This window comes from Rousettus aegyptiacus, unplaced genomic scaffold, assembly GCF_014176215.1.
Source record: "Rousettus aegyptiacus isolate mRouAeg1 unplaced genomic scaffold, mRouAeg1.p scaffold_m13_p_3, whole genome shotgun sequence".
NCBI classification, from domain to species: Eukaryota; Metazoa; Chordata; class Mammalia; order Chiroptera; family Pteropodidae; genus Rousettus; species Rousettus aegyptiacus.
In genome coordinates this window covers 171,316,823-171,344,422 of record NW_023416306.1, presented here as the reverse complement: position 1 = coordinate 171,344,422, position 27,600 = coordinate 171,316,823, and the positions used below count along the sequence as shown (strand labels likewise).

The 27,600-nt window shown below is 54.0% G+C and overlaps 1 long non-coding RNA gene across 2 annotated transcripts in view; it reads right to left on the bottom strand.

Annotated features, from left to right (window-relative positions):
- Positions 1–27,582, bottom strand: part of LOC107497560 — an 88,571-nt gene extending 60,989 nt beyond the window's left edge. Inside the window, exons 1-6 of one of the 2 annotated variants that reach the window (XR_004950049.1) lie at positions 22,892–27,582; positions 18,795–19,097; positions 15,708–15,821; positions 8,922–8,988; positions 8,098–8,169; positions 3,840–6,153 (exon numbers count right to left, since the gene is read on the bottom strand). This is a non-coding gene — a long non-coding RNA (uncharacterized LOC107497560). Of the gene's footprint in view, positions 1–3,839; positions 6,154–8,097; positions 8,170–8,921; positions 8,989–15,707; positions 15,822–18,794; positions 22,109–22,891 lie in introns of those variants that run through there. The other variant, XR_004950050.1, reaches the window with a different exon arrangement.
- Between the last annotated feature and the right edge of the window lie 18 nt (positions 27,583–27,600).

The following is a 27,600-nucleotide window of genomic DNA, read 5'->3' as shown; positions in this document are numbered from 1 at the left end:
AAGAGCCCTAAATTATACTGACATCTGCCCCTAACTACCCACAGAAAAACAAGCATATGTTTTTCAGAAATGATACTGGTTGAGAAGAACCGATATTAGATCTAAACTTTTTGAATGAATATTAGTTGCGAAAACACTGGATTAACCGTAATCCTTGGCTTCTATTAGGGTGTAGATTCAGCAGCTGTCAGGATATTATATACATTAATAATTTAAGACAATAAATTAAAAGAGAACCGTTCTCGTGTTAATGGACTGTCCTCCACACTGGTCCGTGTGAGGCCCTCCTTTTCACCACTGACCCCGTCTTTTTTAGCGACTTAATCAATTAATAATTCTCAATTATTATTTCAGTGAGCTCCACTGAATCGCTCACCTAAAATCAGAACGAAAATGACGACCATTACCAACATCTGTCTTAATTCTCTCTCCCACACAGGTGACAGTCTCAAGGAGGGAGATCTCGCCTCACTTGCCCAGAGGGGTTCCAGAGTCGCAATGGTGTGGCCTGCTCTGTGCCTCCCCTTCTCTCCCTTTGCACATGGGGATGGTCCCAACACAGTATGTCTACCATGTGGGGACAAACAGCTTGTCTAGCTTACAAGCCTCTGAATGAAGAGAAGTCACATCCAAATTGGAAGCGGATCACAATGGACTTTGAACCAAAGCACTGGCTTAATGGATTCTGGGATGTTTTGAAGAAAAAATGCTACTATTTCGTGTATGGATGTGAAGTAAATATTTCTCACCAACTGGGAGAAATGTGGCAAGTTATGTCATTTTTCAACAAATATTCCCTCTCCCTTCCTAGTCCTCCACGGGAAGAATATCCTTCCCATTGATGTTATGGCGGCCATGTGACTGGCCTCGCCCAAGGGAGTGTCAGTGGAAGTGACTCAAATAAATGGTCTTCACTATAAGAAGAGCACGTCCCAGACAACACGACTCCTATATCCAGGAACCGAGACTAAGAAGGCAAGTGAGGAAGATGTGACCTAATCCACCGCAAGTCCCCACAGACCATATGTAAGAAAAAAATATCATTGTTATTGCTATTATTTTATAAGCTGCTGAAATTGTGGGGCTTTTGTTACGCAGCACAATCATAGCAATGACTAACTCATACATTTCATTCCTTTCACTTCTAGCCATTTATTCCTTTATTGATTTTTTAAATAATATAGTCAATGAAATCACCATGACTACACCATCAAACCCAATTTATGTTAGTATAAGTAATATAGGTACTAATAATAAATGGATTTAAATTACAGATATATGATTAGATAGACATAGTCTTCGTAATTCTTACCCATAAATGGAGAAACAAAGACCTTTATGTAATAGACTTTAGTTGTGCAGAAATTATTAATATAAATATGTAGTCGATGGAACACTTTCATCATTGGTCCGTGTTTGGTCCTCTTTTTGTATATTGACAACTAGTTATATCTGTCTATACGTTCCTCGCCAATAAATATATGAGAGCTTTTATGTAGGGACAACAGTCGTGGTGACTTGTATTAACCACAAGCTTTGGTCCTTGCCACACTACCATCCTTGGGCCATGCAAACAGTCTCTATACTTATTATTCATTTTTCTAAGGTAAGTAAAATAATAATATAACCTATACCCAAAAAAACCACTGTTCAACCCACCAACTACAACTCTGACGATGAGTTTCTGATCCTTTCCCACCAAGGTACGTAGACCTTCACCATTAGGGATATGTTTACATAAACTACAGGCGCGTCTTCAACATAACAGTAAATAGTTGATGAATAAATGTAGAAGATCAGTCTATTTTTTATGAACCAAAATAAATTTTTTGCCAGTGAATCTCAATTATGCAAAACTGGATTAATTATAATCTTTTTTATGGTATTCTCTCATCTGACCCGTAATTAACCTTCTTTTATTAATATCTGTATTTAATTATTTATATTTAATATTCAAGAAATTCCCATTAAACAACCACTCAATGCAAATGGCAGAGTAGACATCAACTGCATATGACTATTTAAACTTAATTAGTAAAAATGAAATAAAATTAACAATTCAATTCCTCATGCACACTAGCCACATTCCAAGTGCTCAATACTCACAGTGGCTACCATATTGGACTGAATAAATTACAGAACACGTCCATCGACGCAGAATGTTCTATTGGACAGCATTAGTATTTACTCTTTACTCTTTGGTAATAGTCTAGCACTTTTTCTAATGAAGCTAAATTGGATCAATCACTACTCTTGATCATCCGTTCATGCTGATTCACTTTTGTTTGATTTGATTATTTGTAAAGGAGTTTTAATGAATAACCACAAATCCAACCTCTTACCCCATAAGTAGAACACAAACGTTACCTTTCATGTCCTTTTGTGCTCCTTGCTCCAAGAGTTAATAGCCTAGATCTTTATCCCTGGAGAAATGTCTAAATAAACTATGCACGAATACATAATGACATGCAAAACAGCCGGTGAAAGGAATGGAACGGGCTAGTTTTTGGAAGTCGAATGTACTGTAAGTCGAATTAACTATAATCCTTTTATGTTTGGGCCATTCCCATCACCAGTCTATGTTTTGACTTTTCTTGTATTTTATACATTCATGGAATTGTTAATTTATTTTCAGTACAAAAATCAATATCCAACATATCACCATGCAAAAACAAGAATATTGACTACTTAGTCCTTAACCAACACCAATTTTTAAATGGACCTAGCTGTACAGAATTAGAATAACCTTAATTCTGGGATAACGAGATGTTATCTTCATTGACCCATGCTTCTCCTCTCTTGTTTCATTCATTAATTTGTTCGTTCATTCATTTACTTACTTATGAAGGCCCTCAAACAACTGTCCAGCCTAACATTTAAGAAAATTGACTATTACTTACATTTTCTTTACAAACCTTATTCACCCGAATAAAGGTCAAAATTCTTATTAATATTGCATGATTAAATAATCTATGGTGTATCTTTTGTGCAACAGAAAACAACGTTTAAAAAATGAAAATATTTTTAAAAATGAATACCCTGTATCATTTTTAATGGCTCTTACTTCTGCAGAACTGAATTAATCACCTTGGTTTATTGTCTTCATTGGCCTACACTTGGCCCTTTTTAATTTCATTTATCCCTTTAAAAATATCATAAAAGAATACCTAAGAATCTTATCCAACAAACAGAAAACTACCAATACCTTATGTCTCTATGTGTACCTCTCATTGAGTTAATAACCTAAACTTCATCAATAGGGAAGTCTTTATATAAATCATAGTGTACAAATTAACGGTATGGTGTTATTAAAATAAATGAAATAACACAGATATTTTTGTTTTAATGCCCCTCACAATTGCAGAATTGTGTAATCATAAATCTTAAGTCACGATATATTGCCTTCGTTAGTTCGTGCTTGACCTTCTTTGATTTATGTATATAGCCATTTATTTTTTTATAAATCAATAAACATATGTGAACCCACCACTCAACCCAAGAATAAGAAAAAGGAACAATTATATGTATCTCAACAGATACATATTACACATGTATAATACAGTTAGACATATACACAACGTAGATAATTACCCATGTGTAAAATTGTTCCTTTTTATTTACTCATCCCCTGTACAGGGCAGAGCCCAGTCACATTATTTTTTAGTTTGGTGACAGCTACGGCTAATGAAATTCATCACCCTTGGTTCATGACACGGTCTCATCGGCATGGAGACCCAAGGCTCCAGGCTTGGCCATTGTTTTGGTGCCATCCGTGTTTAATAATGCACACTGCCATCAACCAGCCACCCGACCGTAAAACGACGCTGACCATCACTCACATTGGCTGGTCCGCGGCCCGCTTCCCAGACACGCAGCAGCCAAGGTCTTTATCATCAGGCCCGCGCCAGGTCCGTCCTGTGGAACATAAGGCAGGTATTTTAGGAAGAGACAACCTGGGTGCTTCCTAACGGCTGTCGGGTGAGCCACACAGGGCCCATCACGATCTCTGGCTCACGACGCGGTCTCACCATTGGCCCAAGCGCAGCTCTCATTGTACATATGTTTTCATCTAATGATTTTATCACAGTGAACACGCACGAATTCGCCACCCTAATCAAAAACAAGAGTAACAACAATTATAAGTATCTGTCTCTACACTTCTTACCAAGAACCAGCCCAGATCTCACTCCCGAGAGACTCAAATGTGCAGAGTTGCAGTAATAATAATCTTTGATTCCAGATATAATCTCACTATTGTTTTCTACTTGTCCTTCTTATGGCTCTTACTTACTTTTTAAATACAACAAACACACATTAGAGTTCAGTACTAATCCAAAAGAAAAATACTGATTAGTACTCATATCAGTATTTGCGTACCAAGGCTTCTTATCCACAGAGGTAAGAAATTTGTTTGTCTTGTTGCTTTAAATAGTCCGCAATTATACATAAGTAGGTTGATCTCAATCCACAATTCATAAAACATCTTTGGTGGTCATTCTTGGCCCTCTTTCAATTTGTCGTTTATTTTGTTACTCATCAAATTTATTTTTAACTACATGGCAAATACCCTGGAAGCCACCTTTCAACCCAGAGCCAATGACTGCGCCATAGACCTGTTGCTATGTGTCCTACCCACAGTCCCAACTTGCTGGGTTTGGTGAGGGGTGAACTAGATTACTCATAATCGTGTTAAAAAACACATTCTCATCATTGGCCCATGCCCCGGACCTCTTTAATTTTATTTATGCATATGCATTCATCTATAACTATGTGGTGAACACCCATTCAACGCCCATATACTGTCTATAGTCTCTTTCTCGCGGCCAAGGTTTTCTCTGGCGGACAAACCGTGTGTGTCTATTCTAAGGAAGACAAAGCCCCATTAAGCGGAGGAAAATAGCCCAGACCTTTTCCGTTTGCTAAGGTCAGGTTAGCAGACCTGGATTAATCATAATCTTTTGTCCAGAACACATTCTCACAATTGCTCTATTTGAGGCCTTTATTACATTATTTTTAAGAATAAAATTAACCACCACAAACCGCTCTGATCTCTTCACGTCCCTCGGTTGTGGAGAATTAATCACAATCCTTGGTCCACGACCCACTCTCACTCACTCTCCCTGGCGAGCCTACCTTATCCTGTCGTTTGTTAACACCAGTACAGTAACCACACATGACCCTCCCCTCCAGACCTCGCCCGGCCTCTGACCCCTCTGCAGCAGCGCCCATGCGGTGGTGCTAGACAGACAGACAGACCAGGTTCCACCCCAGCAGGCACTCGTGAGCTGTGTAACTGCAGAGACGTGACCTGGCCTCTCTGTCTTGTGCCCCGACTTGTGCGATTTGTCGACCGAGGACGGGAACACCTCGCGGATCCAAGCTGAGGCTGAACTGACGTAGCACAGCTGCCACGGCCCCCGCCCCGGCCCGCGCCACCCGCCGCGCCGGTCAAACGGCCCCCGTCTAATTGGACCAAGAATGACACTCAGGCCAAGCCAAGGGCTTCGGGAAGGATGGGCCTCAGGCAGGAAATGGATGGGATCTGTTCTGTTTTGGACATGGCATCAAAGTTTGAACAAGTGCCCTGGAAAGTAGAAACCCAAGGAAAGGGTTCACTGCGTGAATGGGGCTGCGCCCAGGGGAGTCTACACCAGGTTGAGCCCCAAAACCAGAGAGGGCTCTGCTGGGACCCTCCTGATGATACACACCAGCTTCCTTCCCCCTCTCCCGGGCCGGCCCGGGAGGTGTCCCACACGCTGGCCTCAGAGCACCTCTGAGACCTGGAAATAACAAACACATTTAAAACATGTGCACGTTATGCATGCGTTTAGCAGGTAATATATTCACAAACACATCCACTTGGGGACTTTCCTGAGGGAGTTGTGGGAAGAACACTAGGCACGGAACCAGGACCGGCCCTGCCTCCGCCTTCCTGGCCCCGCGGGGGCCGTGCCCTCTCGGAGCCTCGGGGGGCGGGCGACAATCCAGCCTTCCCTCCCTCCCAGGTGGTATGAAAATGAAAAGCATCAAGTTTAAGTGCGAGTTCCCTCTAAGCAACAGAGGACCGCGGAGGCTGCACCTCCTGGACCCGCACGCAGCGCTCACAGCGTGCCCGAGCATACATTACCCCGCGTGAGCCTCGCGACAGCCGTCCTGCGAATTAGACATAATAATCATAATTAGCCGATGTTTATAGAATGCATACTCTCTACCAGGCACCATGCTGCCTGCTTTGCAAAACCTGAAAAAAAAAAAGTCCTCTGGGATAGGTACAATTTAGCAGCATCTCTCTTTTGTTTTTTTGGTTTTTTTTTCTCCCCCAAAAAAGTTTTGAGCAAGTATTTTGTGCAAGGCACTGGCGTAGGCGCCAAGGGCACAGCAAGGATGAGAGCTAACTAGCATCCTCGGGGGCAGACCCCCAAACGGACACTATTCTAAACGCCCGAGCGTGGTGCGTGGGCTCCGAGGTGGCGAGGACTACAGGGGACTCACGAGCAAACACAGTTTTGAACTGTGCGGGTCCGTCCACTCGCACACGGATTTTTTTAAAATAAATACTGTAAATGTATTTTCTCATCCTTATGACTTTCTTAATAACGTTCCCCTCTCTAGTTTATTGTAAGGCTGCAGCGCGCCATACACGTCACATCTAAAATCACGGGTCGATGGGCTGATCACGCGACCGCCAAGGCTTCCGGTCGACAGCAGGCTCATAGGAGTGAAGATTTTAGGGAGTGTCAAGTCACACTCAGATTTGCGACCGCGCGAGGGAGGGGGGTTGGTGGCGCCTCTAACCCTTGCGTTGTCCGAGTGTCAAGTGTACGGAAGGAAATAAAGCGGGAAGGGGGGTGACGGAAACAACGAGGGGGAGGAGGGCTCGCTGGGAGGGGACATCTGAACAGAGGTCACCAGCCCCATTTTACACGTGAGAAAACCGAGCCTCCCGGACGCGACGTGACGCCACGAGCGGTCACGCCGCGGGGAAGGCGCAGAGCGACGGAGGCGGGATGCGTGTCGCGGGGCTTGGCCCAGCGGCAGAGGCAGAGTTTCCGAGGCATGTCTGTGGAACTGAAGCCAGGTCTCCGGGGAGGCCTGCTGCTCCGCCCTCCGCCCTGGGTGTGAGCCCTGGGCCTGCCTGGCACCCCTTCAGGCTCGAGAGTCATTCTCGCCTCTTCTGCAGTCAAAACGTGAGCTACTAGAATTTGAATTAGACCTGATTAACCGTACTGCAGGGTGTCAGTGATATGCCTGACCCCGGCGTGTGTGATCATTACAGACAGAACAAACTAAAGAAGGTGTTACTTGAGAAATACATTTAGGGTCCAGGGGATAAGAAGTCCAGCTCCCTGATGGACCAAGAGTGGGAGTCTAACTTGGGCGAACTCCAAGGAGTGCAGATTGATTTACGTACAATCATTTTAAAAAAGGAAATGAGGCCGGTATAGGTTTGGATGAGTCAAATCCCGGTTTGATATTTGTTTCCTATATGATTTGGGGTGAGTCATTCGCCATCTCTATACCTGTTACGTTAATGGAGGATGATAACAGCCATCACGAAGGTGGTCGTGACGACTGAGAGGAGATGCAATTACACCAAGCGACTAGAAAAGGCCCGAGCATGTGGCTGGGTCTGGGCTTACTCATCCACCCAGGAGCGCCGGTGGAGGGGGGCTGCCTGCTGTCTCTTGGGGCGCCGTGAAGGCAGCTGGGGCTGAGAGCTGGCGCTGAGCGGCTCCCGCACCACAGCTGGGACTTGGTCCCTGTGAGCTGCTGGCCGCTCACCTGTTGTCCCAGAGCCAGTCAGAAGGCTCGGAGGCAGAAGGCAGGAGCTGCACCAGCGAGCGCGCTCAGAGAGGACCTCCGTCCACTGAACTCGGTGAGAAATCGACTACTGTCTCTCCTCCACCCATCATCCATCCATCATCCACCCACCCACCCACCCTCCGCATTTTAATTCGCTCGCCCGCCTCACCGGCATGTATCGGCCAGCCGGCCACCGCTCTGTGTACTGATGCGTCTTGACTCAGGGGTCCCTCCATCCACGGACCTTACGCCCCCACCTCCCCCGCTTCTATTTGGCACGGAAATCAGACGAACCTGGATCGGAATCCTGGGTCCCGCTTCCTGGCTAATCTTGCACAGGTCACTAACCATGCCAGGTCCTCTCATCTGCAAAATAAAGGGCAGTGAGATGTACTAGGTCCGGGTTTAAAGAGTGGACATCCCAGCCTCTGGCCGGAGCAAATGGGCATTAAATGTTCACTCCCTCGGCTTCCGCCACCGGGCTGGGATTTCGGCCGGGACACAGAGGCTGCACGGCAGACTGAGAAAGACTTTTTAGAAGTGACGTGCCATGCTCTAGCAGTGCGCACCCTCTGAAGAACCCCAGGGTTGGGCAGTGGCCAGAGCAGTTTGGGGTGGTGGTCCCTCCTGGACTCACAGCAGAGAGTGCCACCTAGTGGACTGGCAACAAGTGGGGTCCCATGTGGGTCCCGGGACACAGCAACTGCTGTCTGCTATGAGGCAGCTGAGTTGTGAGCCAACCGGGAGGTCCCAGCCGCCAGCCTGCAGGCTGCTCTGGTTGGGATGTGGTTCACGTCTACGGCCTCGATCAGCAAGGGGGCTGGGCTGCTGGAGCCTTTTGTTTTGTGGCCCACAGCCAGGCCCCCTTTCGCCTACCCCACCCAACTCCCCTTTGGAGGTTTCCAGGGAAAATATCCTAGCAGCTCCTGCTTGCCGAGTGTCTGCTATGGATGAGATGCAGCAAGCAGGGCTTCACGTGCATGGCTGCTGATCCTCACTAAAGGACGCTGGGAGGGACCCAGAACTGGCCCCATTCTCCGTGAGAAACCCTGTTTGCTGAGGCCGGGTCTCTAACTTAGGGTAGAGAGCCAAACCCCTGAATTCGTAGCTGCACTTACCTTCTGTAACCCCCGTGGCCCCCTAAGAGTGTGGGGAAGAGTCTGGACACTGACTTAGAGAAGCCAACTGAAAAAGAAGTTCAGGCGTCAATCAGAGATGCTTGAAAGTTGAGTTAAGTGCCAGATGGCACCAAGCAGACACGGCTAATGTTTTAACCACGGTGATGGCGTCGCGGTTACGTTTTTAACACAGAAAAGCGTTCTGTTTTAGAGATACATGCTGAACAACTCTCCGAGGGTGTCTGGAATTTGCTCCTCAGCAGCCCGGCTGGGGGGAGAGGGGGTGGAAGGACAGTAGGTGGTTTAGGTGCGACGGGCGGGGCCGAGCTGGGGGCGGGGGACAGCCGGCTGAAAAGGGTGTACCGTGTGATGAAAACACGTACTGTTTCTCTACTCTTGTGTTGTCTGGACTACCTCGTAATTGAAGAGTTTGCAAATCAACCAGTGGGAACACAGATGAGAGAGGGGGAGAAGGGGAGCCTCGCAGACGTGCCAGGACAGGGGCCCGGGACGCAGCCAAACCGGGCAGAGTGAGGGACTCGCTCTCAGTCCTAGGACAAACGCCTCCCGTTGCGGGACAGAGTGGGAGGAGGCCGGGCCCATGGGAGCCAACTACTCTGAGCTGGGATTGAGGAGACACTGCAGGGGTTCGGGGTGCTTCGAATCAAGTCACCACCAAGTGCCCCAGCACCCCCTTCCCTCCTCAGATCCCCCTCCACCAGCCCAGGACATCTTTCTCCCGCCCAGGGTGGCCCCCAGGCCTTCCGCACGCTCCCCAGACCTTGCAACCCCCCCACCTCAAGGTCCCCCACCCCTCTCTGAATGCTACAGTCTCCTTGCTGGCTCTAAGGGGGCCTGAGCGTACCCCCCTTCTCCAAGGCAGAGCAGGCCACCCGAGAGCCCTTCCCTGGGACAAGTTCGGCCAGGCTGGGAAGGATTCGACCGTGTAGCTTTCAAATGCGTTTTTATTTTATTTTATTTTGCTTTTTTGGGAGGACGAGAATTGGGGCTTGTATCCTGGACTGTCGTGCCAAACTGCCCGTGCAGGCCCCAGCCCCCCCTCTCCCATCAGTCCTATGGCTGCAAACTGACTCACACTGGACGCCGGGTCCAAGGCAGTCCCCACAGACCCCCAGAGCCCCACGCCCCCTCCTGCCCCCCTTTCTGGGCCTTTGGCAGCCACCAGGCTCTCTGCACCCTCAGTTTCCCGGGAGCCCCGCCACCCTGCGCCCCGCCTGGAAATACCCTCCCTTTCCTTTCCCACTTTGGAAAACTAGCCCCCAGACAGCTCCCTGGGCCCTCCCAGCCGGCTGCTGCATTGCAGGGCCGCCCCAGCGAGGGAGGGGCACAGCCCACAGCCGCCAGGCCCGGCAGGCCGGCCCCCAGCGCCTCCGACGCAGCCCAGCCGGAGCCCCACCGCAAAAGTAAAAACGCCTGTCCCCACCGCTGGCCTCCCCCTCCTCACTTTCTGGGCTCAGAACGGTGGCCCAGGCAGCCCCCTTGCGGCACTTGGGGGCGCCACAGACTCTCGGCTGGTGTCTGCAGAGTGGAGACCGTCTGCCTCCACTGCACCGTGAGTTGGCACAAATGTTGAGTGGCCCAGGCCTCCCCAGTGCAGACCTCGGCCCGGCAGCCTCTCCGGGTCCGGGGCGCCAGTCCCCTCACCCCCCGCCCGCTTCCTCTCCACGACCCCCGCTCCCACACTGGAACTCTCCTGTTGAATCTCGCTCTGACAAGCAGACAGGTGTCCAGCAACGACAGCGGGGGTGGGGGGTGGGAGAGAAGGCTGTGGGGACAGGGGCTCCCCTACAGTGACGCTTGGTGTTGACCTCCATTCACAGACAGGGAAACTGAGGTGCAGAAGCGCGGAGTCCCCGCTTGTGTCAGAGAAGGGGCTGAGGACCCTCCCCCCAAAAGTGGGCTCCGGCGTGGGGCAACTCCCTGCACACTGGTTGGTGCCTCTCGGCCATCGAGTCCCCACCAGGGCCTGTCCCCCCTCCCACGTGTTCCTTCCTCTCTAACTCACTGTCCACATAAACAAGCCCCAGCCCCCTCCACCTCCATCTGCAATCTGCTCGGAGGTGGGCAGGCCCTCTCCACATCAGGTTAATAATGCCATTTTCATAAGCCTCTGCCCATAGGTGCTACCACCTAATTTTGAATCTGCCCTTCAAACGGATTGGGCCACAGAGGAGCTGGGATCTCAAGCACCGCTGGGAGGTGCTTATAACTAATCAATCCATCCCCTGCCCACCCACACCCCCCAGCACTCGGCACAGCCTCGCTGAGCAGCCTTCAGCAGCAGGGTGTGGTGGGGAGCCTCGGACAGACTGGGGTTCCATCCCGGCTCGGCCTCACACCAGCTGACGGACGGTGAGTATGGGACTTCACCGTCCCCTGCCTCAGTTTCTCCATCAATCAAATGGGGACTCTGAGGCGAGCGCTTGGAGTTTCTGCCGGGGTGAGTTCTAGGCACACAGCCCAGCTCAGGGCTTGGCCCCTGCATAGGGCTCCATAAATCTCAGCTGCCATCACTCCCCCTCGATCACTGATTTACAGTGACTCACTCCGTCTCTTTCCCCCACCAGACTGGTCTTCGCGGACAGGAAAGAGGACCGGCACTCCGTGTCCAGCCTGCCACTCGGGTCTGGGCCCAGAAAGGTAGGTGCACCGTGCTGGCTTTGGAGAACACATGCATGGATGGGTGCCCGGACCCCGCAGTCTGCGGGGTGCCCGGACCCTGCTGGGCTTCCCTTCCCCGGCCGCCCCCCTGTCTACGCGGGCCGTCCTGAGCAGCAGCGAGGAAAGGTGTTTCTTTATGCCTGAGCCCGGGGCCCTCGTGCTGCTGTGTACAATGCAAATTCCTGCTCTATTAAGTGCAGATGTGGGCTCTGCGCGCCCGCGCCGCCCTGCGCCCCCACTGCGAGCTCACAGGCCCAGGGCCGCCTCTGGCTCACTCCACTGGTGCCGTGAAGCCGGCAGAGGGGTCTCTGCCAGGCCGGGGTCCCGTCCGTATTCAGAGTGCGGTCTCGAAAAGGCCAGAGCGTGTTTCTCGCTCGCGACACTTGTTACACGCGGGCCTCCCTCCCCGGTCCCCGCGTCCGCCCCGCACGCATCCGTGGAGCGTCCGGTGTGTGCGCGGCGACTCCCGCCTCCTCTAGTCTACTTCCAGCCCCTCTCGTCTCCATTTCGGGGGGAAAAACCGAGGCTCAGGAAAGGAAAGGGGGTCGCCGTGGCCTCACAGCGCGAGAGAGCGGGAGCGGAGCCCGGGCCGCCCGGCTCGGGGGCCCCCGGCCCCGCCGGCTGGGGCTGGCGCCGCCGCGGGCTGACCGGGGCCGCCGGCCGCTCCCGCGGAAAGGCGGGGGGGCCGCATAGAGAGTGTTCTCCCTGGCAACTGGCAGAGGGGCCGTAACAGGCTGAGAGGGCTCCGAAGCCGCTCGGCGGAGGGAGCCGGAGCCGCGGCCCCGGGAGGGGAGACCCGCGCCCCCCCCCTGGGCTCTCTGCAGAACAGCAGGGCAAAGGGCTCCGTCCCAGCGCCCCGAGCCGCCCGGGCAGAGCGCCCCGGACAGGTGTCGACGGCCGCGGTCGGGCACCCCAAAACTGCCCCCACGGTAGTCGGGAGGCTCGCGCTCCCGCTCGGGCAGGAGAGGGCCTGGGGGGGCCCCGCGCCGGGGACAGAGGGGCGAGGGGCTGCGCTCGCGCGGCGGCAGCCGCAGGACGCAGGGGCGGGCCGGGCACGGCGGCTCGGCGCGCGGGCCCCGCGCGGGGGCTCCGGAGCGGGGCGCCCCGAGCGCGGGGCGTCCGAGCGCGGAGCGCCAGGCCGGCGGCAGGGAGGCTGCGGCGCGGCACCCCGCCCGGGCCGGCCGCCCGCACGTCTAGGCCTCTGAGCCGCGCCCCCGGAGCGGGGTCCCGGGGCGCGCGGGGCTGCGGGGGCGCCGGCCGGGGTCCGGCCAAGGCTGCGCGGACTCTCCCAGGCGCCGGGCCCTGTGCTGAATGGCGAAGGCACGGAGCAGGCTGGCGGAGCGCGCCCGTCACAGCGAGGCGGCGTGGGAGAGCCGCGGAGCGTGGGGGTGAGTGCTCGGCCGGCGGGGGGCGGTGGGGGGCTGTCCTGCAGCCAAGTCCCCAGCCCGAGGGCCCGGCCACCTGGACTGGCCAAGTGCCCACCGCGGCTCCCAGGCCCAGGAAGGCTGGCCTGGGTCCTCCTGGGGCCACAGGCTGGCGTGGAGGGCCGGGGGCAGCCTTCCCGAGGGGCGGGGGGCGGGAGGAGGGGGCTTCTGGGGAGTCGAGGGCCAGCCTGGCCATGGGAAAGCAGGGCCCTCGCCTGGAGGCTTGGCCATGGCCACCAACTTGCTGCCTGCTGCACCCTGACGTGGATGCTCTGCCCTGGGACAGGGCCCAGGGGCCTGCGGGCTGACAAATGAGGCCCATGCCGGAGTGGGGCGCTGGCTTCGGGGGCCCGTTCATGGAGACTCAGTTCCCAGGAACTCTGGGTGGACGCCCCTGGGTAGACGAGGCTCTGCTCTGCAGTTTCTAAAGGAGTTTTCTTGTCTTTGTTCCTGGTGCAGGCGCTCAGCGTGCCCGCGTGCGTGTGTGGGGGTGCGTGTGTGTGTGCGTGTGACAGGCCGGCTAAGGAGCCAGCCCTGGCAACTTGTCTGTGAAATGACCAGGCCACCCTGGCTCACCTCAGGGCAGAGATGCACCTCATGAGGTAGGACGATTCGGGGAAGGCAGAGGCGCCAGGGGCCAGGGCCAGAGACCCTCGTCACTGCTGCCTAATGGTCGGGCCCCTGACGACCCACACTCTGCCAGGGTGCTGTCTGTCGGCGGGGTCCGACAGCTGCTGGGACCCACCGAGGGGGGGCAGCATAGTGTCGCAGGTGGAAGGCGCAGACTGGCTCCCCGCAGACAGACAGACAGACAGACGGACAGCGGGCACCCGCCTGGGCGCTCCTGGCGAGCCCGTTTGTTTTCCCAGAGTCTTTCCTGTTGTTCTTTTCCGTTGCTGCTGTTGTTTTAATCTACCGAGGGGCTGTCAGTTTGAAAACGTTGGGTAAAGTGGTATCGACGTGTGTTTCCGGCCGCTGCGGCATTGCAGGGGGCAGGGGGCACAAGTCACGCGCACAGAAATCGCCTAAGTAAAGGGCTTCCCGGTTAGGGCGCTCGGTGGCACAGAAAAGCACTCAGATTTGAACAGTCACCTCCCCATTCTCCCTAACCAGCCAGAGGCCACGGGCAGCAAGACTTTTAGCCCCAGCGGGCAGGCTGGCTGGGGAGGGGGCACTGTGCTCCCGCCCCGACTCACGGCGCCTTCTGCCCCAGACACCACGCAGCCCCCAAGCCCGTGCTGACGCAGCCAGGGCGGGGGGTGTCGGCGAGAAGCGCAGTGTGTGCTGAGGCACAAGCAGCTCCACAAACAGTCGGGAGCGACGGGCCCGGGAGAGGCGTGTGCGTGACCGAGCCCACGCTCCAGAGGAAACAAACCGAAAACTCAGGAGAGAGAGGGGCCTTTGTGCCCAGTGGCCGAGGAAGTTCACTTTTGTGAAAAGGCCACATGCAAGTCATACTTCCAACTAGGCGAGGCGGCGCGCGGGACACAAAAACCTCATTTAGGCTGGGCCCGGCCCAGGAGCGTTTTCTGTGAAATTTAGAAGTCAGGTTTAGCCAGAAGTTCTTCCAGGAATTATGAACCTCTGGAGACTGTAACCACTGTTCCTTCTGAGCCACCCCTGCCAAAGTCTATAAAATATGAGCCTAAAAAATCTGCCTGAAGAGCAGTCTGACGTTTCACATATATTTATAAAGAAATAAAATAAACTATCGCCAAACTTTTCAGGAGAACCCAGTGAAAGCGGGCAGGGCGGCCCCGTCCGGGGCCCCCAGGTGTGGAGAACGGGCCTGCGTTCCCCTTGGGGGGGCGGGGGGTCCACACAGGCGAGGGGAGCAGAGCCCTTTATCACCGCCTCGCATTCTCGCTTGGCCCTTTTGTCTTCCTCGATGGGACTGTGTGTGAGAAGGAGCTGCCTGCGTCTCAGGACAGGGTGGGGGGCTCGGCATCTGGGGAGGGGTGAGGTTGGGGAGGCTGTGGCGTTCGCTGGGACTGCGGGCCGGCTACCGGGCCGGCTGACTTATCTCTGGTGTTTTCTCCCTGCGCCTGTGGGAGGTGATGATTCCTTGTTTTAATATCAGGAAACTGAGGCACAGAAATTCTTGGGCGCTTGCCAGGACACACAGCTCTGTGTCTGGTCCGTAGCTGGGTCTGTGCTCAAGATGGCCGGCCTCTCGGGGCACTTCCTACTTACCCCAGACCCCAGGGAAGGAAAGGGACCAAACCCTTGACACACTGGTGACTTTCATCCCTCCTGCCGGCAGCCGAACCGTCCCCTGCCTGCGTTCTTTCTAGAACATGCCACTGTCCCAGAGGCACAAGCACCACTCAGACTGGCCCGCTCCCCGGAGCCACCACCATCGTCCCAGCTGGTAGCCCTGTTGTCACATGCTAGAACTTTCCTCTTTCTCATGTTCTGGAGCCAGTCCCATTCCCCTCTGGTGCGGAGCAGACCGCACGAGACCCGATCAACCATTTCCAGGCTGTAATGATCCCCCAAAACCCACCACGGGCACTCGGGCCCTGAGATGCCATCACCCCCGGCCTGTGGGCCCCCCGACTCTGGGTTCGGGGCTCTGCACACGTGGCTGCCAGCAGGCACGCAGGTCCCCTGGCAGGACAGCACAGTGTGCCCCCCCCCAGGCGTGTGTGTGCCGTGTGACAGCAATCTGAGGACTCACCAGTCACAGAGCTCACAGCCCAGTCCTGACACTGCCCGTCGGCCAGGGAAGATCACGAGGCGGTCGGTTTTCAGTCAGGGGACAGCAGATCCAGGCAAGATGGAGCCGAGGACGCTGGAAGGGGATAAAGGAGGGGGGCGATTAACCCGTGAATGCTAGAAAGATGCAACACGTTGTCCGAGACTAGGAAGAGGTGTCGACGAGGCATCGCACATCTGGGGACTGTGTCTTGCTGGACTTTTGAACGCGGAGTTGGGTGGGTCGGGGTGGCTAGGCGTCCGCGCATTTGGTCTCGAAGGCAAGGGAGGGGAGAGGCCCAGAGAGAAGCAGGTGAGGGAAATGGGGGGTGGGCACGAGCCTGGGGAGCTCCCAGCCAGGCCCCGAAGGGTCTTTCGTGCCACGCGGAGGCTCACAGACCACACCCCAGAAGCTCGGGAAGTCAGATGGGGGACGTACGAGACAGCGACAAGGTCAAAATGGCACTTTAGAAAGGTCGCTCAATGAAAACAGACTTTGCCGGCCGTGCCACCGGAATACGCCATTCCTGAGAACTTGGGGTCCAGGAGCAGTTTGTGGGTTCAGATGCAGCAGCGCTCACGCAGGGTCACTAGCCACAGCAGACAACCGGGGCCAACTTAAATAAATCTTCAGCGGGTGTCGCTTGAGCAGAATTGTGCTAATGAAAACCCTGGCTCGTGGCGCGCCCGCCTCGTCCGGGCCGGCACTTTCCCGTGCTGCATTCGTTCTTGTTTATTTTCTTAAATAGTACGAGAAGCACCCACAAAGCTGTCACCCACCCTGACCACGGGGACACCGACCGCAACCCCTCCTCCACCCCCAGCGCACGCAGGGTGGGGAAGTTTTGACAGGAGAGGGGGTGCTGGCCCACAGTGGTCCACAGACACCCCCAGATTATTACACAGCTCTTAAATTGGGAGAGCTGAGACGCCCTGCCTTCTCAAGGACCCCGGTACTTAGCACAGAACGGGGCTCATCGTAAATTCGTCAACACTCCCTCGAGGCTGGTCCAGGCGTGTCCCTGTGTGGACTTGCTAATTTATGCATTCACGTGTTCATCGGCAACGATGCCGTGAACACTCGGGAGCCCACTCCCCAATTCCGGACCTTAGCGATTACTTACACCTGCCTCCACACCCGGCCCCACGAGGCGAGGGCCGAGCGCCTCTGTGGCGGCAGGGAGGTGGTTCGATAAACTCTAGTGTGTACAGACTACAGGGGCTACAGTGTTGCAATAAAGGAACGGCATTGATCCTGACTCCTGAGTCAAGATAAACAACCTGACGGAAAGGAATAGTACCCGAGAACACGGTTTTTATGTAAAAAATAAGCAAGATCGACTTCTATACACATGCAAATGCACAGAAAACATCTGCAGCCTTAACCCTGAAACCTGTCACAGCAGTTAATGGGGGGCGGGCGGGGGGAGTCTGAAGCTGGCCTTTGCTGTTATCAGCAAGGTTTGGTTTCTAATCATGAGTGTACTAATTATCAATGCATTTCTGGCAGGACTAAAATCCACATTTGGTACGTGGGTTGTTTTCTTTTTAACAAACACAAAGGGAAGAACATTTTGGCCTATAGGTCGTGAGTGGCACCCGCCCCCCCCCCCACAAAGAAGTTCTGCAGACACGGGGAGTTATTTGATCCCCAAGACCATTCCCTTTTTAATTTTATGTGTTCCAAAGCTGGCGCCCCAGGGCTCCGAGTGGCATGTCAGTGACATGAGCCCAGCAGGTGTGCGCCCGGCGGCCCCTGATCCCTCCAGAGCCGCCCCCTGGGCGTCTGCACCGGCCTGTCTGGCGGGAGGGGGCACTTTTTCCTTTTCGGTCTTTAAGGGGCCCAAACGCCTGTGTTCTCAGGGATTAGCTAAGTGGAACGAGAGTGTGACACAAGACAGGCCCAGGAGAGGGGACGCGCCAGCCTCCGGGGAGCAGCGGCCCCCTGGCTCACATGTGCCGACGGCCGTGTGGCTCGCTGGCCAAGAGCCGGGCACGCCGGGCCGGCGGCTCCACTCCCGGGAGGAACCCCCGCGGCCACGTTCCCTCCCCCTCTAACCAGAGGGGAGTGCGGCTACGGGGGACGCGGAGCTGTCGGGCGGCAGGTCTTTGCCTGCCCCCCCACACTTAGTGTCACACTGCACCCCGGCTTCCGGCCAGAACTCCCCGCCTCCTGCGTCCCGGCCCCCGTCAGAGTCTCTGCGTGAGCACAGGGCCAAGTGTGCCACGGAGACCATCACCCCGCCCACTGGGACACAAAACCAGCCTGACTTTCAACCCAAATCAGACCGAACCCCCGTCCATCTGCACACGCCAGCTCACTGGTTGATTGGTTAGTCCCTCCTCTCACTAACCTAACACAGACGGGGACCTTCTAGAACTTCCTTCCCCTCTGCTGGGCAAAGACCCGCCGCCCACCGAGACTTTGTGGGGGGGAAACGTGAGCGCAGGTCAGCCAGCCCCAAGTTTTTCAGATACAAAACGTTATTTACGATGAATAAAAACGAAACGCAGCACGGCCAGGCCGCAGTGGCCTGTGCCGGCTGCGGGCCGGGGGGCGTTGGCCGGGAGGCCGTGGGCCCCGGCGATGCGACTCAGCTGGCTGCAGGGAAGACCCTCTGGCCCCCTCCCCTACTCCCCGCATCTCCCCCTCGAGATTCTACAAAAATGCCAAGGGACAGTGAGGTGGCAGAGCCGCCCAAAATACACGCGCCGAGCACCTACTGCGTGCCGAGCATTTCATATTTTATTTCATTTACGACATCAAGGCAACGCTCGAAGACAATCGTCCCCACCCTACAGGAGAGAAGAGGGACTTAACCCCTGGGCCAATGTCGCCCACCTCTTCCCAGGGCACCCTGAGCTTTGTCGCCATGTCCCAGTTGTTGGCACCCCTTTGTGTGATGGCGAGAGAGGTGACCGCCTCCCCTGATTACACGTAACAGGCAAGAGTGAACAGCATCATTCCAAGCTTTCGGTCATTTTACCGAGCTAAGGCCATCCAACCCCCCACTCCTGGAGGCCCTACCACCCCCAAAAGGCCGTCTGTATAACTGAGCAGGGTACATACCTGGCGAGCTCAGCCTGGGAGGGTCCCGCACCCCTCTGGGCAGGCGTGCCATCCTGGGGGGCCAAGGCCGAGCCACACCCTGGCCTCGGGGGTCACCAGCTCACTGCCCACCGCGGGGCAGCGAGCCTCAGCTGTGAAAAAAGAACTCAAATTAGTCCCATTCTGAAGGTGCACAAATTCACAAATTATCCAAATTATAAATCAGGGGAGAAAAGATCATTTTCCAGACCTTAGATTCGATCCTGGGCCGGGCATCTGCTCCCTGCGGGGGAGAAAGCGGCTGCCACAGCACCTCTCCACCACCTGGGAGGGGAGAGAGAGAGTGTGCTCGCCCGGTCCCCTGGCCAAGGCGCAGCCTCACCTGCTGCCAGCAGTCCTACTGTGTGCTGAGGCCAAGGGCACTGCCAGGGCAGACCCGGGGACCCAGATGGGGCGGGGGTCCCAGATGAGGGAGGGTCCGCCCGCCTAGGAAGATGCTACTTGTAGCCACCTGTGGAGTCAGAGCTCAGGGAACCAAGACTTGCTGGGGGTTGCACGGGGGGCCGAGCCCCCGGCCCACGTCAGCCCTGACTCACATTTACCGGAGAGCAGCGTGGGGGTCCAGTGAGATCGGGGGTGGGGCTCGCTGGGAGCTGGGGAGTCCCAGGTAGAGGCTGCATGCGAGCGCCAGTGTGGACCTCAGCGGGGTGACGAGCGGCGTGGGTTAAGGCCGCACGTGTCCTGTGATGGCTACTGCGGAAAACGCATGCTCGTCCCACAGCCCGAACTCGAATAATTAAAGACAAATTTATCCGGTAACTTTTTAGAAAGAAGCGAGGTTCCAGCGACCAGGACAAGAGCGGACCCACCGAACACTTGCAGCAAAGGTAAGACTTGGGGGGCTCACGCTGACCCCCCAGGCGGGGGGACCTGTGTGATTAACAGGGTGGGCCGGCGTTTGGGAAGAAAGGCTGAAGGGGTGCTCTGCCGGCAAGGACCGCGACAGGGGGCACCCGACGCCGCCGTTCACGGATGCGAGCAGCTATAATTAGCAGGCCCCAGGCCAGCTGTCCAGCCCCTTCGTCGACGACCAAATTAGCCGAAAGGGGCTGGGAGTGACCATGTGAGCTTTTCGGGGAGATGGAGGCAGACACTGAAGCCCCCAAGGCCTCTGGTCCAGCCTCCCATGGGGCCACAGGCACCCTGTGTGGACCTCAGGCCTCTCTGGCCCTGGGGATCCCTCATGGTCCCCAAATGGCCACTAACCTCTATGTCCACCCATGGAGGGAGGAAAACTTGGCTTTCAATGCTGCCCCTGCCTCTTTCTTCCTGAACCGGGCCTTCTAACCTTGTAAATCTAATGGCCATGAAATGGGGAGCACCTTGCACCCCGCCGAAAGACACACGGTCAGTATTAGGGGCCAAGTGGCAAGGGTCCCGCCTGACACCAAGCAGACGCTCAGGCAACATCCATTTTAGTAAATAAAATCCAAGGGCCGCGCCCGGAGGACACGAGCCTGGGGCGTCCACCGGCCCTCAGCCGCTCGGCGTGGGGGGTTCGATGGCCCGAGGCGCGTGCCACCGCCACCGCCAGTCGTGGCCCTGGGGCGAGCCAGGTCGCCCCCTGAATTCCGTTCACTCTCTTCCGAGGCGGGCGACGCCACCTCAGGGGTTAGCGAGATCGTTAAGGTCGACGTCCCGCCGGGAAAGTGCCGCGCTCAGCCACCGCGGTTACCGCAGAGGCTCTACACGCAGTGCCGTCAAAGCCCGTCACAGTTTTCTAAGGGCCCGGCAGGCCACCCGCCCTGGGGGGACGTGCTCCTTCCACTTGCAAATGGGGATACTGAGGCCAGCCCCCGCCACCCACTCCGGCCCCCACTCTCCCGGGGCTGCTGCTCCTGGCTCGTCCACACAGCCGCAGACCCCTGGGCCCGGAGGGGGCCCCCGAAGACACAAACAGGCTCCACGGAGACCCCGCCCAGCCCAGCGGTCGATCTTGGGCAAACGCTAGAAGAGACCACCCAGCCTGTGCTCCCCATAGGGCCTTCCAAGTGGGGACCTCTAACTAAATAAAATAGGAGGACCCCCAATTTTTAAGAGCAGTTGATGGAACTGAGGCAGGGTGGGGGGTCCCTGAGCGCCACTCGCTTAGCCAAACCCCTCCCCTCACCACTGCTCCCCTGGGTCACCCCCCGCCCCGAGCACCTCTCAGGACCCCCCAGGGACAGGAGGAAAGCGAGAAGACCACTCCCTAGCCCACCCTGCAGATCCGGGGAAACTGAGGGCCCAGGAGGAGGGCACCCTGAAGGTCAGTGTGGGTGCCGGCTGGTGGCTGGCAGTTCCTTCCCCTCCTCGCTCGCCTTGAAAGGCAAGAGCAGCCTCGGGAGCAGCTGATTGGCCGGGCCACTTTGGGCAGCTCAAAGGACAGTCGCCTGTGACCCCCTCCCCCAGCCCCTCCCCCGGGCGGCCGTCTCCCCCTCCCAGGGTTATTCTGAGCAGACTGACCCAGCTGCCAGTCAAGGGAGGGCAGTGGGGAGGGGCTCGGCCACAGGAACACTGCTGGGTTGGGGACACTGGCCTGGGGAGGTGCGGGGCTGAGGGGACCCTCCGTGAGAGGCCCCCTGCCCAGGCCGGTTTGGGGTTAGAGGAGGAACCCTGGGGACAGCCCCATGAGTCACTATCTGTCCTGAGTCACAGTGACCTCCTTCCAGAGACTCAGTTTCCCCAATGAGGCCTGAATGTCCTCGGGGAAGAGGAGGGAGTGAGACTGGCTGCTCTCAAGGTCGGAGGCTCTCTCACGGGCAGGGCCCAAGTGGTCTCCAGCCGCAAGCCAAGGGGCTGAGTGGACGAGGCAGGGGCCTGGGAGGGAGGCGGCAGGCCAGCAGCCCCCCGCGGCTCCCCCGGTTCACTGGACCCTCCTCACGGGCCCCAGAGGCCACTCAGGACTCCTGTCCCTTTCCTCGGCCACCTCGACGGGGAGGCTGAGTGAGAAACGACCACCCCAGGGGAACCAGGAAGGTCTCAGCCTTCGCTAGCCAAGGACACACCTTAATCTGCACGTTAGTTCAACAAAACAACCTGCGACAACCTGGGGCCCACCCCGTGTCCCCGTATGCCCAAGGCCCGTCCATGCCAGCAGCAGGACCAGGGCAGTGGAAGTGACATTGTCCCTCAGACCTGGTGGCCATGTCCCTCACACCCAGGTGGCCGGCAGGGGTCTGTACCTGATGTTGGCCCTGACGGCCTCCCTGGTAGCCCGGAGGGCCAGGGGCTCCAGGTATGAGAGCTGGTGTCAAAGAGGCCAGAGAAGGGGACATGCGGCGGAGAACCCCGTTCCCCCTCCCTAGCCCCCCCACCCTCAGGCCTGCCCACTCCCACCTGGCCTCCCGCCCTCCTCCCCTGTCCTCACCTCTCCCCTAATCCCTCCGGCCCCCCGCCCCCGCCCCCGCCTCCCGCCCCAGGCCCAACTCTGCTCCTAAATATCCTCTTCCTCTCATCTCCTCTTCCAAGCTCTATTTTTAAAATCAGATTTCCTTTACTGTACAAGTGAGCTGACGGGGAGAGGTATTCGCCAAGGGATTGGCCCCCCCCGGCCCCCCCGGCCCCCCACCCCCCCCCAACCCTTCATAGACGCACGTTGGCAAGCCCTGACCCCATGGGCCACTTGCTCAGAGGCCAGCCGGGAGCAGAACTGACGAGAAGGCTCTGGTCACTGCAGGTGGTGAGGCTGGGGTGTCTATCTGCGGGTGCTGGCGGGGAGAGGGTCTGACTCAAGGACCCCAACCAGGCGCATTAAATCCTGACATATTTTAGGCAGGGGAAGCGGGGATAAGTTGAGAATTTCCAAACCAGATTTCTTTAAGAAATCGTCCGGAGGCGCGAGACCTCGGCATGTGTCACGCTGCGTTTGTAGGGACGAGGGCCCGGAAAAGGGCAGGGCAGCCCGCGGGCGTGCGGGCCGTCCGAGGCGGTAGGTGGGAGGGCGGAGGCGCCTCCGCTTTCTGAAACGGGGGCCCCGGTGACGGCCAAGTCCTCGCCAAGGGGAAGCCAGCTGGGCCCAGGAACCCTCCCCGGGGTTAGGGGGAGACCCGGCCTTGCCCCGCAGGACCCCCACTCACCTCCGGCATTGTGGCATGTCGCGCGTGGGCGCGGTCCTCGCCTTCTTGCTGGCGACGGGTGGTGGCTCTGCGACGCGAGACGGCACCATTCTTTGCACATACCTGGCCTGGGAAAAAAACAATCGGGACATGAATTGATGAATTATCCACAGAGGTGCTAGCATTCAAAACAAAGCAAAACAGAAAGACCCAGGGACAATCAAATCGAGATGCGTTTGGGGACAGAAGCCCGGTAAAGTATGAGGAGGAACGAGAAACTGAAGCTAGAAATTGGAGATGGTGAAAATGTTTGGTTTCGTGCAAAGGAATTTCGGCTTTTTATCCTTTTTATTTAAGAGCGACGGAAAGATTTTTCGGTTTAACGAACACTTGGTGTGACTTTCGTTCCGTGCTCAGGCCTTTGGATCTGACGTCGTGAGCATAAAATGCGGAAGGTTTTAAACTAAAAATCGCATGAGTAAATTTGGGTGCCATGCTAGGACTCTGATTTTAAGTGATTTTAAGTGGCGGTTTCACGAGTAGACATTTTGGGAAAGAAATCTGAACTTGATTTTAAGGAGAGACAGGATCCAAGTTTTCTATCGTGGTAAGGCACTTGGGTTCTTGCCATAGAGTTTTAAGAAATGCGCTGGTGAGATTTTTGCTCGTGGGAGGTTAAATCTGCCGAAAAACACATGATAGCGTGTATTTTAACGCCGAAGGCTTTGGACTTCATATTACAGGCGATGAGGAAACAGTGAGAGTTGTGAGTAGAAAAGGAACGGGCACAAATGCCGGTATCGTGCTAGAACATTCAGACTTTCCAGGTTGAGGGGACGCTAACTCTGACTCTGAGAGCATGCCGAGGAGATGGGACTGACGTTGGCACCAAAGTTGTGAGAGCTTAATCACAAAACCGAAACGATCAACGCTGGGTACACGCGAAGATATTGGGAATTTATTTCCAGGCTCCGACACAATTAGATTTTTGCACATGCCTCGGAATTTTATTTTGGCCAATAAAAAGTTCTAAGAGAGGAACGTGGTGAGATTTGTGTGTGTGTGTGTGTGTATTTGATAAATAGTTTGCAGTGAAACTGCAAAATAAAATTCACATTTTACCCTAAGAATTCGGACTTTTATTCCAGAATTCCACAACTGAGAGACAGTGGAAGATTTGAAGACAGAGTTACAGGATCAAATTTTATATACTGTGCTAGGAAGTGTGAATTTTATTTTAAGGGATGACAAGATCAAATTTTTATATCATGCTAATAAGTTTGGAGGTAAGCCAAAAAGGGGTTTAAAAGAATGACGGGGTGAGATTGAGGGTTTTTTATAGACCAGTCTGAAGATAGATTACATGGTAAAACGTTGCAATTATGTTAAGCAGTTGGGACTTTATGTTATAGGCAATGAAGAAACCTTGAAAAGTTTTAAATTGAGGAGTTACATGATCAAACTTATGCATTTCGGCAGAGCTACAAAAGTGGATTTTTATGGTAAAGATAATATAATCAGATTTTTATAACATGCCAAGGAGATGAAATTTTATGGGAGAGTTGAAGGCATTCAGGCGTTTCATTTTGGGGAGGGATATGATCTCATTTGTGAGCCCCAGCGCGGAGGCATTTGGACTTTAGCCAGTATAAGGTTTTAAGGAGTGACTGATGAGAGTTTTGTCTCCAGGGGAATTAGCTGGTAAAACACGTTTCATGCTAAGGTGTCTAGATTTGATGAAACAGATAATGAGCGAGTGTGGACAGCTCGAAGGAGGCAACCCTTGGCACAAGCACTCCGTCTATATGCAGGGGAACTGGGTCACTTAGAGGGAGGGACGGAGGGGCGGGTCTTATGCAGAGGTCATATAATGGATTGCACATAGCATGCTGAGAAGTTTGGATACTGTTTTGAGGGATGACAGGATCACGTTTTTGCGCCTGCTAAGGAATTTGGATTTCAGCCATTAAGTGAGTTTAAGAGAGGGACATGGCAACATTGCTGTGTTTGGTTAAGAACGGTGTGCAGAGAAATCGTAGAGTGAGATGTATTTTTTATGCCAGGGAGTTTAGAGCTTGTCTCAGAGGTGATTAAGAGACATTATAGGGTTTTAAGCAGAAGTTACAGGACCAAATTCATGTACCTTGCAAGGAAGTGTGACCTTTTGAGGGAATGACATGCTCGAATTTTTATATCATGCTTACAGGTTTGGAATTAAGCCAATAAAGAGTTTAAGAAGTAGCCCAGTAAGATTTTGGGTTCTATATCCATCAGTGTGCAAATAAATTGCATGGTAAAAATTTTGATTTTATGCTAAGTGATTGGACTTTCATATATAAGCAGTGAGAAGAAACTTTTCTAAGCTTTAAATGGCGAAGTCATGGGATAACTTTTATGCATCTTGCTAAAAGTTTGAACTTTAAGGTTAAGGAGTATGAAGATCAGGTGTTTATAACATGTCAAGGATGTTACATTTTAGTATCAAGACAGGACGTCGAAGGATTTAATCAGTTACATATAAGTGTGGACTTTCTATTAAGAAGGGGAATAATCTATTTTTTAAATAATTTTGCGAAGAAGTTTAAATTTTAGCCAATAAAGAGTCTTAAGGACTCTAAGAGACATACTGAGATTTTAAATTTTAGCCAATTTAAATGTTTTAATTTTAAATATTAGCCAATAAAGGGTTTTAAGAGACATACTGAAATTTAAATTTTTAAATATTAGCCAGTTCAAATTTTAAATTTTAAATATTACCCAATAAAGGGTTTTAAAGGTTTTAAGAGAGATACTGAGATTTTACATTTTAAATTGTAACCAATTTAAATTTTTAAATTTTCGTCAGTATAGGGTTTTCAGAGTTTCAGAAGACATACTGACATTTTTATTTCTAATAGATAAGTCTGCCGATGAAGTTGCCGAATTTTGCATTTCGGTTAGAATTTTATGTCAGAGACTTGGCATTTCATGATAATAATACACACCTTATAGGATTTTTATGAAGAGGAAGTGAGTTAAGTTATGTGACATGCTCTGTCTATGTCGCTGTGAAGACAGATGGTGACCAATGACCAGGAGGACTTTACATAATTCGTACATCATACTAAAAAAATGTACTCTCGACCTTGAGGATAGACATGATAGTAATTTTCTATTATTCTAAGGCCTCAGAATTTTAGCCAGAAAATGATGTTGGTGAGTTTATGTGTCAGGAATTTTTATGCTAAAAGATTTGGATTTAGTAGAGTGGACAGTAAATAAACAGCGAAAGGTTTTAATCAGAGGGCCCGCGGGATCAATTTTAACTGTCACGCTAACGAGAACTTAATTTTGAGAAACAGCAGATCAGAATTCTGAATCTTGTTGAAAAGTTTGGATTTTGGCCATTAGGGGTTTTATAGAAGGGCGCGTGTGTGTGTTTGTTTTTCCTTTTTTTGTTTTGTTTGTTTGTTTGTTTTTTTAATGATCAGCCCAGTGATTAAACAGAAAACTCAGAAGTAACGAAAGGTGTTAAATAAATGTATAAAGAGCAGGAACCATAGAGTTCGTTTATAGAATAACCAGAAGTCCACATGCAGAGAACAGTGCAAATAACCCAACCAAAACGTCTCTTTAAACTCGGTCTTGGCGCACTACACCACCCAGAACTAGACATTCAGAAAGCCATTCGAGGATGGCCAGGTGTCAAGGGTCCCTCTTGCTCTGTCCCATCCCCACCCCTCAGACTGGATACACCCCTCTGCTGGGAGAAAACCAACCAGCAACAGAGACAGGGGCGTCTACCAGAGCAAAGGGGTCAAGGTCAGCCCCACCTGGGGCCAGTCAATATGTCTGCACACGTGGGACCGAGGTCCCAATGCTGGAAGTAGAACCTGAACGCCCCTTCCCCGCAAACAGAGAGAACAATCCTGGGCGAGGGTAGATGTTAGGAGGGGTAGGGAGATGACGGCCTGGTCTCCTTAGCAGCTCAGGGCTGTGGAGAACACAGCATTGGAAGCCGCCAAGAGGAAGGAATAGAAATCAGCACAAAACTCCAGGTCAGGTCCCGCCACAGATGCGCACGTCTCGGGCACATCGTGCAAGTTCTGTAAACGTTTACGAGAAAAATGCAACCTGGAATCCAGATCTCTATATCCGGCCTCCCCTGTTTCTACTTTGGATCTGGGGGAGGAAATAAAAGATATTCGGGGGTGCTGGCCCAACGTGACAGGTCGGGGGCCAAGTGCCCGTTTTGCCCTCTTCCCCTGAACTGGTCAAACCATGGGCGTCTCTGCTGGACAGCCCCTCCCCACCAAGCTTCCTCCGGGGTGCCTCGCCTGCCGGGGCTAACAAGATGTGACCCCTGTGACTTATGGGTGACCACAGGAGGGAAGGAGGGTCAACCAGGCACGTGTGCCAGGGAGAAATGAGCGGCTAGTACACCCTGAGGTGCCCGCCAGCCGGCCACAGTGGCACCCTAGGCCCATCACCCCAGAAAATTTACGGGCTGTGACTTTCTCATAGCCATGAGGGAGAAGGCCGGCCCAACAGGCGGGGTAGCCAAGATGGACAGGGGCTGACCGATCCTCTCCCTGGGGGCACCCCAAGTGGGACGCAGGGAGGTTTCCCCCCAGTTTCTCTGTTCTTGTTTGTCTTGGAAAACCTGACCCTGACCTCTCGAGACCCTAAACGGCTGCCTTTACTCCCCGCCCCGCCCCCCACCAGGGTCTGATCTCTGCGCCCGCAGTCGC